Raw genomic sequence first — 19,168 nt, 5'->3', positions numbered from 1 at the left:
CAAATTGGACTGGGAGTCCTTTCACAGTGAAAGTGCGTGAGAGAACACAACATGCACTGCAGAGTCGTTTCAAGGAAAAGCAGAAGGGAATTTCAGAGCTCTCTTCCCCTTCCTCCCATCCAATTGCCTCCAACAGGCACAGCACAGCCGTGCTCCGCAGGGACACGTTCACAGATGTGAGCATCCTCCCACCAGTCCCTCGCCCACACAAACCCCACCATTTTATTGTGGGGAATACAAATTGCTGCTGCCAGCTGAGCTCCAGGAAGAGCGGCACATGGGTGAAGCTCACACTGTGTAATGACTGCTACCGAAAGTGTAAATGCAAGTGGGTGAGTATTGGCATGAACCCTGCAGAGTGGAGCTAAAATTAGGGCTAGCAATATGGAGAATCCATAATATCCTCTGCACCTGGTTAGCTCAGTGCACTCTAGCCCAAACATGCTTTAACTGCAGGGAGGGTACAAGGGGGAAGAGGCAAAACACACATGGCCTTCCTCACTGGTTTTTCCACCAAAAAAAGGTTTTGCATTAGCCATCCTGCAGCAACAGGTCCAAAAATTTTAGGGTGGAGATAATTTGGAACAGGTTACCCTTCTTCAAGCAAATGAAATATCATTTTAAACTCAACAGTTTCTCAGTTCTAGCAGTGATCCTCAGTCTTTGCCCTACAACTCTTCCCCTTTACTACCATGGCAAAAATTTGGCAGTTTGTTTAAATAAAGGATTATTAGTATTAGGTGTGTATTCAAGCCAGAAGTAACAAACCCCACTCCACATAAGGAATGCAGAGTGCTCACCATCCCTTAGCAGTTAATCAGCATTGTCTGCTCCCATGGTGTGGAAGGTTTTACACTGATGAGTTCTGATTACTCCTTAATACAAGGAGAGCAGAGGGCAGTAACCTGACCAGGACTCTTTATGGCACAGCTCTGACCCCTGCCCTCAGTACCCTTTGCAAAAAACACAGAACTTCTCCAACAGTATGAGAGAGAAAGGCAAAGCAGCCAGGCCGCATGCAAAAGAGCTCTTGGGTTTTTTTGTCTCTGGGTTGCAGGGGGTGAGGGGGAAGATTTGTCAAGAAACCTTCTAGAAACCCTGGGGGTGAGAGTACTAGAACTGGCTACAGAAATGAAAAGCATCATTCAAATGCTGACGTGTACTTCACAAAGCTGTTCTTTAAACTACACGGGAAGGAGCTGCAATAACCTCCATTTAAAGAAGAAAAAAGGCGGGGGAGAAAAAAAAAGCTTAGGTAGAGTATTTATTATCCAGGAGCCACTCCTGAGGCCTCCATCCAGAAACAGAGTACCAAGCTTTCATTCAATAAGGTACTGCTACAACAAAATTACCTCCTGGGTGCTAATGGTCTCTTAGTTATAAACAACCCCTTTAAATAAGGAAAAAAACGCATTATAAAGGAATTTGCCACACATTCCCTTCAATAAATCCTTCCTCCATTCAGTGCTTCCCAACAGGAGCTGGTCTACCAACTATCATCACCAGTAATTCTCTCTCACCAGGGGGAAAGTAAAGTAAAAAATTCAGACCATAAAAAAGTCTCTCTTTTATCATAGGAGAAAGTTATTATGAGCCTTCATGCTGCCTGGCTGATGTCTGTGCAGGTTGATGGTCCCCTCTTTCTCCATTAACTGCCTGCAGAGGGAGAAAGGAACAAATGGTGACCATGTAAGGTGCACCCAGAGACTCAAGACAATCATACTTGTCCAGATTTATTTATAGTAACAAGTATTTTATTTGATTTTATTTACACCACGAAGAACAGGTCCAAAGTCCCATGGCAAAAGCATCCCATTAGGGCAGCTGGGTAAGCTGCCATCATGCTGTGCCAGGTATTCCCCTTCTGAACCACCTACCTTGGCATATGCCAGAGAGAAAGAAAAAAATCCCCTCTAATTTCCCAGAGCTCCTGATGGCTCCTACCTGCTTGGTTTGTCCTCTGCCAGGTCCATGTCACTGCCAGCTCCAGATTTCTTGGCCAGTACCCTGCTCTAGAGAATGTCTCTCTTTTGGGCAGCCAGCTTACTTTCTAGTTGAGTCAGAGGAAAGGGACTGGCTGCAGAAACCCTGGAAGAGCTACCAGTGACACTGTGCAAGGAGTGTACCTAACAGGCTCCTACCCAAAGCTCAAAAGTACTGGAAATGTCCTTGATTCCAGACTTTCCCAGGCCAGCACACTTGCCAGAGATAAGAGAAGACGTGCCAGCTCTCCCCAGGCTTTCAAGTACAGGTGGTGGCAGAGCAGGACCACACATCACGTACCTCAGTGGTGCATTCCAGTGAGGAAAACACACACCACTCACAAAGCCTCCCAGTTCTAAGACCCCACTGCCAGAAGAGCTCAGCAAGCACAGCAACAATCCCGAGGAAATAAGCACTGCCCAGCCCATAGTTCCCTTTGCAGGGTTCTTGCAGCACACTCTTAAACAGGGAATGCCAGCAGGTCAAACTGATCTGGAGAGAAATGGTTTGGACTATGCTGGACTGGTCAAATTAGTCTCCACAGAGAACAAGGCAGCCAGCAGCTCTGGAGCTGGGCAAAGAGCTACTAAGGCAACCAACAAGATACACTTTCCTTAAGCAATGCCCAGCCAGAGAGATGAGCGTCTTTTGTCCTCCAAATGCATAATCTTATTACTCATAAAAAGTTTACAGGAACTAAAAGTAATAAAAGTTTTATCTCTTCCTACACCACAGTCCTCAAGGGAGTCCCCACAAAGCTTTGTGGGCAGCCACAGCAAGAGCCTTGGATTCTGCTGCATCCCATCTGAAGAGGGAAAAAAACATTCCTGCTGACAATCAAGAGAGTCAAACAGATATTCAGGATACATTCAGCCCCAAATAAGGGGGAAAAAAAAATGTTATCCATGCTTGTAAGCTGGTCACACCCTTAAGCTCTCCAGAGAAGTTTTACAGCTTGTAAAACCCTCATGATTCATTTGGAAGGAAACCACAGTCGCTGCTGCAGCCACGTAAGTGTAACGTTTCACAGGGAGAAAGGGATGCCTCAATAAACTGGACTTTGAGGAGATGTGTAAAGAGCACTAATACATCTCAGGAATCATCTACAAACATCAAAGGGGAGAAAACCGAAGGGTTTCTGCCTCATATCCACAAGACACTTTATGCATGGACAATCACACTGCTTTATTTGTACAGAAATTCTCTTTCCAGCGTGCACCACTTTGCTATCCATTATCAGCCCAAAAACAATTTGGCACAGGAGACTAATGAATAGCATGAGCAGGAAATACAAAGATGTGGAGCAAGATTTAAAGCACAGATGGCTCAGGCACTCTTGTGTTTCACAGAAGGTCAGTCACTGGGCCTTTATACTTGATTTATCAAATTATATCTGAATTGGTACAGTCATCCTGATTCAAGAAACCATCACACATCTTTTCCCTTCAAAAGGAGAAAGAAATACTTCATCTATAAAACATTTTGCATCAGAGGATCTCCGAGTCCTTCCCCAGCACTTTGCCTCACAAAACCACCCAGGCAGGCTGCTGCTTACCCTGACAGCCTTCAGGGGTGCAAAGAAGTGTTTCGCCTGTAATGGCTCAGGCAGTCCCACAGCCAGACCTCTGATGCTATACCTCCTCCCCTGAGACACACCTGACCAAGCCAATTACCCATGTTACTACCCTTAAGGAGCAGGATTTTATAGCCTCTATTTTTCTAGTGCTTTCCTTGTCATCATAAACATCCCAGTGTTTGCTTACAAGTTGTTCCACTGAAAACAAATACGCTGCCACTCCAAGGCAGTGGAATTTGCTGCAGAAAATCATCAACAACTCTGTCTTGCCAGCCACCTGCACCACCTCCCCCTTTAATTCAAACCCAGAGGCACGTTACAATTACATTATTCCAACTAAATAAAATGATTTTCCCCTGTTCTAAGACATAAAACAACCACATGATTATGGCCATGGCCAGTGTGACTTCATAATTTAAACAAAAAGACACATACAATGATAGGAACATAGTAAGTAGAGCAGAGCACTTCATTACAGCTTGAAACCACTATTTATGATCCCTGAAATCAAAGAGGGTTTTGCAAATTATATGCCCAAATGCATCACTTCAAAATTACAACTTAATCATGTAATGTTCAGCACAGAGCTTTGGAAAAAAAAATGCTGATCGTCTTTTGTTTTATTCCAGGGTGAAGAAAAGCTCTGAGAGATAATAAATCATTTAATGCATCGGTGGAAGCAGCTTACTTACGAAACAGGATTTGCAATGCAAAAAGTGAATCATGAAGCATCACCTTCACACTTCACCCTTCCTCACGCAATGCTACTGAACACTGTCTCTCCAACTCGCCCACTGCCTCCTCCAGCAGGTCAGTGACAGGGACTGTCACCCGTTTCTCCACCAGCCATCTGTAGGAAAGGGTTCATCGTGCTCTCTGAGCTATGTGAGGAAGGAGCTGAAATGCAAGGCAGCCACCCAAGAGCTGCAAGTACAGAGAAGTTAATCTAGTAAAAGTGCTTTGGACATGTAGCCACAGCCCAAATACAGTTCCTCGCCAAGACTGAGGACAATATGTTATTAACTAAAGTTTAATTATATCCACAAACATACACTTCTAGCTGAGGCATACAACTACATCTCTGTAGATTTGTTTGTTCTTCTAGCAGTCCCATTAAGAAATTAGTTTTGTGTTCACTTTCATAGCCCAGAACACACATTTGTCTGGTATTGAATTTGCTCCTGTTTTGTTTCCACAGGAATTTCACTGGTTCCATATTAATTAAATTATGTCAGAAACAGACCACACTTCACAAAGGACCCTCTAATCAGTGGCTAAGAAGGGCGGGCTGCACTACAGCACTCATGTAACATTGGGAAGATTATTTCCAAAAGATAAAGCAGTGTTTCAAAGAACAAGCTATTGCATCCCCACCAATCAAGTGTGGAAATTAAGTAAACCTTAATTATTACATTTGCAAATGCTTTGAATTAGGCAAGATCGATTTCCAACAAGTGTTATTCCCTGAACAAAAGAATATGGCTAGGTGTAACATACAGACAGTGTATCTTTCCTTAAGAGAAATTGTGCAGGAGGAATGAGTCAGCAGTGGACACCCAACCAGGTCTCTACAGACAAACAAAAACTGCTTCAGTGGGGAAATCTTCCCATTCTCAAAGACCCAAGTACAAGACAGTCATGTTGAAAGGCTGCCCACTCTCCCCAAAACAACCCTGTAACCTGACTGCCACAGAAGCAATGCAAGGGGCTCTGAATAGTTTCTCTCTTCCCACACTCTTCAAGCACATCAACCAAGCGTGCAAGTGAAGAGCACACCCTCCATTCTAATGGAAGAGGCAAAATTCAATTAATGACCCCCATCTTTTAAAAAAGGCAGTCAGCAGAGACTGCAGAAATGGCTCATTCGGGAAGTTTTCCTTAGGAAAGCTTCTGTGCACTATCAGACAGCAACTATTGCAAGCATTTATTTATTAATACAGAAAGATTTATTTATGAGAGCTCTGCAATCAGCTTAACCTCTGAAAGTGCAGCTTGATGTAGCTTAGCCCCTGGCCAGAATTTCTCGTCTGCTTTTACGTCAGGCAGCAGCAGCCATTAGCTCAGGGTTAGTTGGGAATAGCCTTGGCAACACCTCAGCACTCGCTCAGACTCAGGGCTGCCAAAAGCAGCGGACAGCCCGAGCTCACCCAACTCCACCTTGATGCTGGGCTTAGATATGATAAAGGGAAAAAGACAGACTCCACAGGCAAGGAAAGCTGGTAGGTGGCATAATCAGTGCATGTATGATGGCATTTGTGAAAGGAGCTGGAGAATTGCCATTTTCCCTTAAATTAGCATGACAGGCAGAATTCTGAACGGCTGCTAGTGTAAGGTAAGTTACCCAAATCCTGCTTTTCTGGGAGTGTAAGGACACTGCCAGATGGTCACAGCACAGAAGACGCAACAACGGCACATCAACGTGTCTCTGTTGGGCAGAATATTTCCCAGAGCTACCAGCAACAGGTTTGGCAACATTAAAGCAATTGTGCTATTAAGTTAACGTATTTACACTTATTCATGATAAAAGCAAGCTTATACTTAAAAGAAAGGAAAGCAAATGGCACAGGGAGCTATTTCAATTCATAACAGGCATCCACTAAGAGCATGCTAAGAAGTGGGGAGGGAAAGTCTTCACAATGGATTTGCTACATTCTTCCATCATGATTTCATAAAGCCTGAGGAGTCAATAAAGGCATATTTTAGGTCTTCAAGGAAGCAGATCCACACACAGTCTCAACTCTGTCTGTCACAAGCAACAAACCCAAACGAAAGCATTGCCCAGTTCCCATGTATCAGGTCCCAGTCCTCTTCAGCTTGCCCTTTATCACTGGTAAACAGCCATGGTGATAACAATAAGACTAAGTACACCTGTCTAAAGACATGGCAGGCACTGCATTGAACATATCACAAAACTAAACACAAGCCTTGCCAACACAGAACAAGTGCAGATTTAAAAGGAAGGGCAGTTACTCTGCAGCAGTAGCTCAGGATCATGAAACTGCTTCCTGCTGTCCCACCTCCTGAACCTCCTGCCATCCTGTCCAGGGAACATGCCTTTGTCCCCGACCTCAACCTGCACAACACAGCCATCCGCTCACACACGACCATTAAGAAGTCCCTCCAGCACAGTCAGAGTGCTGGGACAGTTCCTTCCTTCCAGGTGATGGGAAGTTCATCCCTGCAGAGCTCTACCCACCACGACCTTGTGAAGGGACACCTTCCATGCCCTGATGCTTCTGGCTCCTCACAGTGAAATCACTGGTACCAGGCCAAAGCAGAACACAGGGAGGGAGAGAACTGCTCGTCATTGCTTTGACACCAAACAGCAAAATCAATTACAACAGGTGACATTTTGCATATTAAGTATGCACATTAAAAAAAAGCCCTTTGAGATGTTAATGTTTATCACTGCTACATCTCCCTCAGAGCCTCTGCCCCGAGTCCCAGGAAACACAGTGAGGTGCTCAGAGCATTAGCTTGACTTGAAACAAAAGAGAAATGGCTCCAGAGGTTTATCCCACCTGTAAAGACCAGAAGGGAGAGGAAGTAGCATAGAAGGCTACCTGAAAGAATGCCATCAGACAACTGCCTAAGTGATCATACAGTTTTACTGTCATCACAAGACTTGTAATATGTCTGCAAGGCCTCAGGTGCTGCCCTTCCAGGAATTTCACACAAGCAGGAGTGCTCCCGAGTGCCCACCTGCCCTGTCCAAGCGACGGCCCCTCTGCTGAACATCTCCTCAGCTGCACAAACCACGGGGGCAACTTTGGCTGCTGCTGAGGTGACCACAAAAGGGGTGAGAGTGCTGATATAAGGCAAGTACCTGTGGGGCAGCAACCTGCTGAGGTGCTGAGGAGCCACTAAGCCACTCAGACAGGAGCATCTCTGCCCACATCTTCCACTTCCATTTCACGTGGCAGTTTCTTGCCAGCACAGCTGCTAATTAAAACTTGTACTGACATCTGAAGACTCAAAGGCAAATAAAAAAACCCTACACTTCTTAATCCAATTCATGCTTTTTTAATGACTGGAGTTCCTATCATGTGGAAAGCATCTTTTGCAGGATACTACTTTGACCACTGCTGCTCATAAATATAAAAAGACTTGCTAATGCTCTGTTAAACTTCTCACAGAAGTATTTATATCAGCACCCCTCTCTCTTTTTCCAACAATAATCCAATTCATGTGCCTCTTATTTAGCTACCAAACAGCATGTTAAATCCAAGATCACAGCTCATTTAGATAAAGGAATTGGGCACATCCAGCGAGTCATTCCTGCTGTGACATTTCTACTATTGACAGAGTTATTTCCAGGCCCAGCGTGGGCAGGGAACTGGGAGGACTCACACGCTTCAACACAGTCACTGCCCCTCACTAAGGATGTATAGAACAGCCACATTTTCCAAAGGGGCTCTACCTGGGTCTAGTCACATGGTAATAAGCATTCTGGCAGCATTTCCCAGAAATAACCTTCAACAATTACCTGGAAAGGTAACCCATCAAAATAAAGCTCAAAATAATAAAGAAAAGAACTTTTATTGGTAGACTGTTGTAGCTATATACAGGAGAGTTAGTAGACAAACTAGAGTCACTGACCAAGGGAAGAGCTCAAGTTCATTTCAAGGTTATTTTCTTAGATGGTTCTTTTATAAACACAAATAGCACTGTCAGAAAATTTCCCTTTCCTGGTTCTTTGAGCTCTCAAGACCATAGCTGAACCTTATGGGTCCCTGTAGGGCTTAAGAGCACCCAGTGGAAACAATGCACTTAGTAGGTGATGAGCTGAAGTGAGCCTGTTGCTCTAGAGCTTAACAGTTAAATCATCCTGAATAGATGAAAATTTCCAATCAGGTAAGTTGAAAGTTCTCCTTCAGCATGGAATGCTTCCCCTTTTCTCTAGGGCTGCATCCCCATATTAAATACAACTGCTGGGATGATGCAGGAACATCAAAGTCAAAGGATTTTCTTTAGATGCTCAGAGCACTCCTGATCTGCAGCTTGACTTCAGCTCATCGTTCGTCATAAATAAAGTGGATACACAAGAGTCTCTCAATACATCTCCCAGTGCTTCTTTCTCCCTGCAGAGTGCCAACAAGCCCATGCACAGAGAGCAACACAAACTTGTACTGCAGAACATGCTGCCTCAGTGAGAACTGGTACTTTTTGGACAGTTTCCACTAGAAGCTGTAAAGCTGAGATGCAATCAGAAGGGGTCAGCCATACCCCTCAAAACACTTGTAGAGCAAGAGCTCAGCAGAGGTTATCTCCCTGATAACCTGCACATACCCTGGGGACATTTGTGCAACGTGCACATCCATGTGCTGGTGTTTCTAAGGACATCAATCCAAACTTGGCTGTAGCACATAATTTCTCAGCAGTGTCACAGAGTGCTCCATTCAGCCTTCAGAAGGGAAGCTGGCCTTGACTTACACAAAGCACGTGCATTCCTCTAAGTGCACACATAACAGCATGCTACTGCCCATTAACAATTTTACATCTTCCTGGAAATCATATTCTCAGTCACAAAAACCCACTTCTCATTATGAAGACAAGGATATTTCTGCCATATAACCTGGGAATTAATCACTCCTGTACTCAACTAAGACTCATCACAGGGTAGCCTGCCTCTGGAAAATCAACTGCTATGTATCAGTCAAAAAGAAACACCATTTAAGGATTTTCACACATTCTCTTATTCAGGTAGAATCCTCCCTTCAATCTTTCTCTCCAACAATCAAGCATTTATTGGATCTAGCAGAAACACTCTGCCACGCTGCTCATCTGCCTGGTTGGAGAGTGGTGGTGGAGGTTCCACCTGAAGTCCCAGGGTGGGTTTTTTTCAAACCTATGAAGTTTAGCTTTTGGCCTCAGTGGAAGTCGGATTACACCTTAAATAGGTCCACCCACAATGACATAGGGGAGCTTGAAATGGATGACAGAAGACAATACAAAGAAAGAGAATGTCAAAGCAGGATAGTTTAATCAGATAAGGATGTATTCTATGCAACAAAGGGAAGCTAACATCACTCTTATCTGCATTACATCAAATATCTTTGCTTCCAAAACCTTTTAAGGTTGCAGAGTTTCCAGTTACCTCTATTTCCACTAGCATTAATGCTGCAGGCCACTGCATGGTCTCCCTGGATATAATGAATTCAAATCTTGGGGTTTCTGACTTTTTCCACAGTTAGAAGGACATTTATCAGGTTAAGCCCAGATTTCTTTCCCTATCTTACCAGTAGAGTTTTGGATGACTAACCAAAAGACTGAATATATTTTAAAGATCTAATTCTCCCTTCACTATTTATACTAGTCAGTGTCACTTTGACACTATTCTGGTTTCCAACTTCAATTCCCTTAAAATGAACATGCTCTCAGAAGCAGACAAGAGTGCTATTCGCACCAGCTTTCCCTCCCTCAAGTTGGCTTCAGCTGTCACCAAAAACACCGTAAGCATTTTCCTTCTTGGGAACTATGTGTTCCTGCAGTTATATTCAGTGGACCAGAAGAGTTTGGCATTGGAAAAGGAACTATCTGATTTCTTGGACTTACTGCAAGAGAACCTGTCTTGGCTAGATAGAGTTATTACCACCAAGAATTCAGTTCAATTAAAGATGCCCTAGGCAATAAATATTGGCTATACAAACAGTAATCAAGCATTCGCCCACTACAGCTACAGCTTTGGGGCTCTGACTGCTCTTTAAAGGGTGTTTTTTCCTGCAGTTATTTATAACTGCAGGCAAAACACTCAAAACTTTCTAAGTTAGCATAAAGACTTTCAGAACTGCCATCCACAAATTGCTACCACTATTTTTGTAAACAGAAAGTAGTCTTGAGAACATTTCACCTTTGTCATTTTTCCATTTGTTCATATCTGAAAGTACATTTCAGATTAATTCAGACTGAACACTTTAAGTCAAGGGCAAATGTACTATGTTCACCATGATCTGTATTGTCTTCTTTCATCAATATTCCTTGTGATTTCTATGCCAAGTTATACAGAGGGCAATATAGCCTGCAAAAGCAGCTGCACCTTAGACCTATCCTGAGATAATGAACCTGCAAGTGTCCCTTTATGTCAAGGAAGGGAGACCTGCTGTGTTCAGGCAGCTAATCCTGACAACACTTTGACATTGCAGGGAATGTTACTTCTGCAAGGGAAAAGTACAAAAAGGCAAAGCAGATACAAACCATCTTCCTAAAAATCTGCTTGAGGCAAAAACCAGTTTCCCCTGATCATTTCTACCAGAGTTTCCATCTCTTGGCTGGCCATATGCAAGCCTAGACCTCAGGTAGAGGAAACATCTCTGACAACATCTAAAGAAGTCAGGTCTCCACCCAGCTATGCCCCTACTTCTCTCACTTCATTAATTGCCCCTTTCCATCACACTGTTATGGGATGGTAAAAGCAGGTCTGCAAGCACATGCCTTGCTGTCTCCTCCAGGAAGGGTCCTACCTCTGTTTCACAGGAAGGGCATCAACTTCATCAAAGGTCAGAGTGAATTGTGTAGCATCTGCTCTATGCTGTGCTCAGGACAACCTTCTCTGTAGAGCTTTTCCATGAGGGGCTGTTCATCAGGTCTTATTTTTAAAGAATCTGGGCCAAGTCTTCCCTGCTGTAGCTTTAATGACGTCAATGAGCTACAGCAGGGGTGAAATTGGGCCATTATTTTTTATGTCCATAGGTCATGTGCCCATTAAAGGAAAAAAATATGCAAAAGAAGATCAAAGAAGAAAAGTTATTGAATGCAAAGATTACCCTATGCAGACATTAACATCTAGATGTGGAATGTTTCTCTCCTGTTCCTGCTGTACATGTATAAATATAACAGTTTATGGAAAAAGAAATACTTCTGCAGTGTCAAGGTACAGTGTGAGTTCTGCAGTGACAAATTATATTCACATTTTGTATCCTGTTTTGATTTTAAAAAATAACACAAAAATCTTTACCAGGAAAAGGCCTCTTCAAAACCAAGTCAGCACTACAGTTGCCAGTGACTGCTGGTTTCTCCACTGTAAGCAACTATTAATCATATTCTGTGTATCACTAGCCAGTAGTAAAGCCCCATGGACCTTGTGCTGAGATCTTAACACATCCAAACCATGGTTATACCAACACCCAAAGCAGGAATATGAATTAAGTTTCAGCCTGAGCAGTGTTTTCTGTGCATAGTGGAGGTCTCAGACACCATCGTGGAAGCAGACACAGCTGAGGGGGCTGAGCCTGCCAGGCGTAGGGCAGCATTAACAGCCACCACAACACATCATGGTTCTGTGCTGGTTTTCAGAAAGCTGAGCTGCCATCATTTACATATGTGTTTCCCACTCACCTTAGCCCAGACCATCAGGTACTGCCCCAGGGCTGTAAGCAGCAGCTCACACTAGCTGAGGCACAAAATTCATCACAGACAGACAGACCTACAACCAGAATCTTGCAACTCCATACTTAAAAGCCCACTTAACTGACATTTAAGCATGTGGGTAATCACATTCATGTGAATACAGGCAAATTTTCTTGCCAGTGTGCTTACAGAGTTGTGCCAATATGCCTTTAAAGCTAGACAGGAAACTTTTGGAACCATCCAGGAACAACACTAGATCACAGGAGTTTGATGCTCAGGGCCTCACTTTGTAGATAACTTTTATTCCAAAGCTTAATGGAAGATTCCTTTGAAATCTCTGACTCTAACTGTCCAAGTCTCAGCTTTAGTCAAAGACTAAGTCTCCTTTATAAAGGCCTTTTTCCAGTTGTTCTTCCCTTGCATTAATTAGTTCTTTTTCCCACAACAAGCCAGGACAGTTTAAGGTTTTGTTGTTTTCTGGGGTTTTTTTAGTTTTATTGCTCTCCTCCCTGCCTCCATTCCAGAACTGGAATCAAAATAACTTGAGATGGAAAACGTGTGACCTCCCCAGCCTTTATTTACAGTATGACAAACCACAAGGGAAGGATCTGTCCAAGTTTTCCAGCTGGAATGGGAACAGCAGGGAAAAACGTGGCCTCCTTTTTGCAGCCGTGATATTTAACACATCGCAGGGAAGAAGGCTGGGGAGGAGGCAGGAAAGTTAGAAACAAGTAACACCACCATGGAAATATTGGATAAAGAGGCCTCAGACACACAAGTAGGTTCACATGATTATGCCCTTTCTCCCCAGAAGTAAGCAGAGCTTTGTGCATGCAAATGGCATGGTAAAACCAGTCTGATGCAAGAAGTCAAGTTAACTCTTGACTTCTGTATTATACAAGATCGTAAGATGTTAAACCTGGACTTCACCTGCCATTTGTATTAGTGCTGTAATGATCTCTCTTCACATCAGCATCCCCCAAATTACTGCAACAAAGACTTAGTCAAAAACAAGAAGCCTAGAAGCAGTGGAGTCTTCCTCAGCTATTCAAGCAGCACAGACAAACACAGATGAACAAAGGTTTAGGTCTATAGAAAGTTACTCACAGGAAACCGTCAGTTAGGTTGTGGTTACAACCACACCAGTGTCACAGCTCTTTCCTCCCAGTTAAAGGCATATGACCAAACAGTTCCTTGTGCCTAGTGCTTCTTTTGTAATTGGAGGAAAACAACTGAAAGAAAAACTTGCCCATATTTCCACTAAAAATGTCCTTGTTCCAGACTATACAGGAGATTGTATTTTTTGAAAAGGGATCCTTCTGTACCCTTCCAAACATGTATGACCTAGATCCCATTCCCCCTCCCTTACCTATCAGCAGCTCCCCCTTCTCCTTTCCTGGCACTGCAACAAGTGCCACACTTACTCACAACCTTTACACATTGAGATGGGAATGCCACAATTGTACTGCTCCATTACGCTGCCTAAGAGGGTTCCTCTCCTTGCCAGTACAAAAGCAGCCGTCACCCAGCTCTCTGAAGTGTTATCACCTTGATCTAACTCACTGTAAAGTACTTTGCAATATAGTCTATAAAGGATCCAATGTGAGGATAGAAGCTGGCTGAATGCAGAGGAAATCTATAAACTCATCCTTTACAAGGGGTACAATTCTCATGTCACAGGTCACACAGTAAGTCCCCTGGTAAGTACTGCACACAGGAAATGTAAGATTCAGCCCCAATTTGTGTCCACATAAAAGGACACAGGGCTCTGGAAGGTAAAAGCTTGTCACACTACACAGCCAAGGCTGGAAATTTACCTTAAAAACGCCAGCACAGCATGGAACAGGCACAAAGACAGATGCTGCAGGCAAAGCAGGACATACTAGAGGGCATTGGAAGGCATCAAATGCAAAGCCAACCTGTGCTTCCTTTTGACAAAACACCATATATTCTTTCAGTGAAGCTGTCTTGGTTTCAGCTGGGATGGAGTTAATTATCTTGCTGCTAGCTGGTACAGGGCTGTGTTTTGGCTTTAAATGTTGATAACACACTGACGTTTTGTTTGTTGCTAATTAGTGCTTACCTTGAGCTAAGTTTATTTTTCAGTCTCCCAGACTCTGCCTGTAAGCAGGTGTGCAGCACTTGTTGAGCTTTTTTCCTTGGGTTTTATTTCTGTTTTTTGTAATATTTCTTTTAATTACAGTTATTATTATATGTATTGTTATTGCTATTATTATGTCTTATTTCATTTTAGTTAGTAAGCTGCTGTTATCTCAGCCCATGAGTTCTTTTCCTTTCCTGGTTCTCCTCCCTGCCCCACTGGGATGGGGCTGCATGTGCTTAACTGCTGGCTAGGGTTACAATAGTTGTGCATAAATTGTTTAAAGGGGACACCACTTCCCCAGACCTCTGTCCCCAACCTCCCTCAGGCTAAGACACCCCATAACCCCACCTGCTTCCACCTCATCTGCTTTCTCCTCTCCTATACGTCATCCTCCCCCCGATAGCGATGTTCGAGAAACACTCACTCATCCTATCCAGGCTTCTGCAGTTGCAGGTCTGGTGGAAACACAACTGCCCCTGGACAGCCAGAAGTAAAAATACTGATGAACAAACAGACCAGCAGGTACCTCCTCATTCTGCTTCAGCATCCCCCATCTCCCCCATCAAATGCTTCTCCAGCTGGTTTCTTGCCAAGGTCCCGGAGTCATGCTTGGAACATCACAAGCACTTCCAGCTTGCCTATGCACTCGTACCCCTCAGATCCTGCTCTGCTTTTCTGCTTGCAGCAGGGATTGAGGATGCTTTTCTAGATTTTGAAATAATTCTATGGAAAATATTCCCAGGTACAACTTGCATCATTTTAATTCTGTCCAGCAGTTTGTAATCAAAGCCTCTGGGTTTGCAAAAACAAAGGGCTGCCTGGGGATGCTGGCAGAGCGGAGGGGAAAATTACCCAGTGCCCTACAGCATTTTCCTGGACATTGCTATTCAGGTTTTTGTTTTCATGAATGCTTCATTCCCTGACAAGGTTTAAAACCCATTTTTCTCCCTACCTTCCTTACCTGCCAATCCACAGACGTTACTTGCTCTGTAGTGACGCAAACCACACCGATTCGTTTTGCTGGGAATACAATTCTGAAGGCAGTTTCCCCTCACCTGCCCAGGAAATTAATGACCACTTGGGCACCTCACTTACCCAGGATCACCAGCCCTGCCAGGTCCTTCAGGCAAGTGGAATGAGTAGAGCCACAGCCTCAGGGAAAAGCAAAACCTAAACATTGCTAAGGATTGCATTAATTCTTTGCTGTTATCACTAATGCAGAGAAGCAAAAGCCTACAGGGGAGCAAAGGGGTAGTGTGTGATCTAAAGCAAGGGAGGCAAAGCTCTTGGGGCACAGATGCTCTCTCCCAGCACAGGAGCACAAATTCACGTGGCAATTAATGCCTCTAGGAGAATAAACTCCTCTGTTAAAGCTGCTGAGTTCCCAGAGAGACTTGTCCACAGCTCCTTCAGAGAGCTGCAGTGGGCAGAAGAGAAGCTGCCAAGGCTCTCTCCTGAGGAAATCAGGTATCCCACTGAGGAATAAGCCACAGCTCTGGGAGCAGCCTACCCAGTCTGGCCCTTGCTTCTGCTGAACCTGAAGAGAAAGGCTTCAGAAAGGGAATCAACATGGGGAATGGTGATGAATTCATTGGGAGCCAATTTCCTGACAGGAGATAATTAAGCTATTCAAATCACCCTTGTTTTTCAAGGATTTCTGGTGAAGATATGGCATGTGAATACAGAGCTGGTGTCACTGCAGTTCCAGTGCAACTGCTGCAACCCTGAGGTATAAACCCCGAGAAACCGAAACCACATTTCAGTCTAATAAGTTAAGAGTCTCAATTCTTGACTCCTGTTCAGTCATGAATTTTGTAGGCAGATTTAACACTAGGATATACATTTCTAGAGTTCACACACAAGAGGTTTGGCAAGAGCTGGCCACATACACAGTGAACCCACAAGCAACACTCCAAAGGCTACAGCCTAAGAGAGCAGCAGGTAAGTACACACAGAAAAAGCATTAAAATATCTTAAAGTTAATTTATTAAACATCAGCAGAGAGTATTTGCTTCCTTAGCTACACTCTTTACTGGTGAAGCTCTGCCTGTCAATCCCCTTGGCAATGCAAAGCAAATTAGAAGTTCAGAGGGGAAAAATGGTCGAAATTACCAATTTTTTGGTAGTAGCAGCAAGCTGTGCACTGTTTGTTTCAACACAAATAAAAGGCAGTTAGGTGAAGATTTAGGAGGAGGGGGAAAGATCCATACAAGATTTAAATATACATTAAAAAAAACCCCTATCTTAATTGCACATCCTGTGCAGCCATTCTCCTTTTTAATTTATCCATTTGAAAGATTTTAAATGAACACAAATGCTGACTAAGCAGAAAAGGGCAGGGAATATGATTTTTTCTTTAAAGAGAGGTTTATTACCAATGCACATATCTATGCAATTTAAGCCAATATGTCCTGTGACTGTTACCTTTCTCAAAGGCAACTCATACAGCCATTCTTCTAAGCCCTGTCTTACCATGTTTCCCCCTGAGCAGCTATTCAAGTAGAACTCAAGTTAAGGTTAATCTCCTCTCTCACCAACAGCAAGTCAGTATCCATCAGACCATTCTCCCTAGTAACATCTAAATGGGTTTTTTCTAATATAGAAGGAAAAAAACCAGCCATCCAGCTGAAATGCCAGAACCTACCTTCTGCAAAAAGTCTCTCTAGATGCTTCTGAATGCAGGAGGGAGTAAAGACAGCATTGCTGAAAAGGGATGTCAGTGTTGGTCCACATGTGTCAACATCCTAAAGAAAGATAAAACACAGTTGCTTAACTGCCATGCCCATGGGAAATCAAGAGCAAGAAGAAAGCTGCATTATTTTCAGTTACATCAGGCTAATGGCTCCTATGCAAACAACATAAAGCTACAACATTGTATGATTGTACATCAGGGTTCCTCTGCAGACATCCCTCTGGTATGTCAGAGACTCAATACGTGATGGGAGGCGGCAACAAGCACCTCAGGGATTTCAAGTGAGTCATCAGCATCTCCAGCCCATGGCAAGTCAGAAAAAGAGAGAGAAAAACACAAGCACATGTGTTGCACTGACCCCTCTCATGTGCTTCCTCTCCGTACAATACAGTAACTTCCTCCTAAAGCATTTCCCTGTTAAATGGGGTGTTGAATGATTTCCACAAAGGGGACATCACCACAGACGAAGCATCACACCACAGTGTTCTTCCAATTAGCTCACCCACAGCCTGGGCAGGCTCCTAGTCAAGGGTGCAAACAGAGCTGGAACTGCCTTCATAAACCACAAGTCCTGCCACACGGGAGGAACAGTGAGGAGAAGGCATTTCCCACGGCTGCCGCAGAGGATGGTGCAGCCAGGCCTGAGGGATGCCAGCAGGACCCAGGAGGATGGATCCAGCTCCCTTCCCACACAGCTCAAGAAACATCAACCCCAGGCAGGCCACACACCCTTCATTTTCCAGCCATCAGCTACCTGCTTTCAGCCAAGGCTGATTTTTGCCAGGAGAACTGAAGGCCAGAAGGAACTTGTAACCGTTACCTGTCAAGCAGCTTATGTGGTTTGTGTGGTTTGCTTCCTTCTGCCAAGCAGCCTGTTACCTTTCTAAGAGATTCCTTCAGGCAGTCTCATCATTACCTCCAACCACTGGAAACAGTTTTTAATGCTGCTCTAAAAGCATTTGGTTTGCACTTTAGAGCACACACATGTGCTTTCTCCTCCCAGCTACTGCTCCTCTCTTAGATCTCCCCAAGTACATTCAAGTTCCTTCAGGTCTTCTTTAATTTCTTGGCTTATCTTTGGTTTGTTTGCCCTTGATGTCATCCAAACAAGTCAGAAGAGAGCAACAGCTCTCAGTAGCACGAGGTCTCAGGGTGGATGGAGAAGCTGCAGTATTCGCACCCATTCCCCTGGTAAGTGACTCACTGGCACCCAGCACAGCTTCAGGAAGAGACAGAGATCAGAAGACAGCTTGGGCTATGCACGTGGGGAGGGCAGGACCTCAGCAACTTCCACATACTCCTGAAAACCACACACTCACTGAACTCCCCATTAGCAGAAATATTCCCTTCCCCTTTTGGAAGGGCACAGTTGACCCTCCCTGTAGCAGGAGCTGCATTTCACACCAGAACACACAAATCTGGGTCTACATTCATACTAAAAAGAAAAGCATCTCCTCAACTGGGACTTGGATCCAAGCCTTAAGATCAGTACCCACAACCAAAGGGTCATTAACAAAAAAATAAGTAAAACATCAATACACTCTGCTCTGTGAATCAAAGAACCTGGAAGGCTTGAAATAACCACTGATATCTTTAGCTGCAGGACTCTGCTTCAGTTAACAGAGAGATTTACGTCTTAGCAACAATTCAGAATGAAGGAACTGCTCTTTATTCTTGTACCTTCTTGCACAGCAATTTAACACACAAAAAAATAATAACAGTGCTTGCACAGGTCAAATTCATCCTGGAGGAAGAGGAAATGTGAGTAACATTTCAGGACCATTAATCTCAGAGATCTCACCAAGAGCGAGCAGCCAGACAGCTTAAAAATATATTTAGTCCACAAATGCTTATCAACGTCATTTGCTGATTCACAGCTGAGCCCAAATGCCACTTCTGCTTTCCCAGGCTGGGCTTAAAAGTTGAAAGCATTGGCCATCAAGTTGCTTAACCTATCTCAAAACCTGCAATGCAACTATTAGACGTGGATCTATCTGAGCTGGAAAGTACAGGCCCAGTCTGTAGCCCTGTGGTTTAGAGTCTGGTCTGTTTTAATGAAGAGAGAATGCCATGTGCCAGGTTTGGCTCTTGTACAGCTTCCCACAGCTGCCTCAAAGCAGCCATGACACATCTGCATCCTCCTGTGCCCAGCACAGAGGAAACACTCCTACCCCACAATGGTATTGCAGCATTTGCTTAGCTTTGCAAGGCACTTCGAGAGTTGAAAGCACCAAGTATGAAGAGCCAGCCTGATCTAACTATCCAGGATGAGTATTAGTAACACACATACCTAAATGCAGTTGTCTTTACACACTCAGTAGATGCCATTCCTTGGTGTCACCCAGTGAGGACAGCAACCTGCTACAAAGCTGAACCTTCCTTTTCTTTTGACTGTCACTCTTGTTCAAGATTAGTGCTGTCAAGTCCAGATCACAAGTAAAATGGACTCTGCAGGCTTCCAACAAAA

General features: G+C 44.0%; 1 protein-coding gene across 5 annotated transcripts in view; it reads right to left on the bottom strand.

Moving 5' to 3' along the window:
- PITPNM2 (phosphatidylinositol transfer protein membrane associated 2) overlaps positions 1-19,168 on the bottom strand; it is a 137,010-nt gene that overhangs the window by 103,840 nt on the left and 14,002 nt on the right. For all 5 annotated transcript variants that reach the window (XM_062009551.1, XM_062009547.1, XM_062009549.1 and 2 more), the window contains one exon: positions 16,654-16,753. The gene's annotated coding sequence lies outside the window, so the exon portion shown is untranslated. The remainder of the gene's footprint in view (positions 1-16,653; positions 16,754-19,168) is intronic.

This window comes from Colius striatus, chromosome 17, assembly GCF_028858725.1.
Source record: "Colius striatus isolate bColStr4 chromosome 17, bColStr4.1.hap1, whole genome shotgun sequence".
Lineage (NCBI taxonomy): Eukaryota > Metazoa > Chordata > Aves > Coliiformes > Coliidae > Colius > Colius striatus.
Note: the sequence above shows the minus strand (reverse complement) of the source record. Positions and strands in the feature narration are given on the sequence as shown.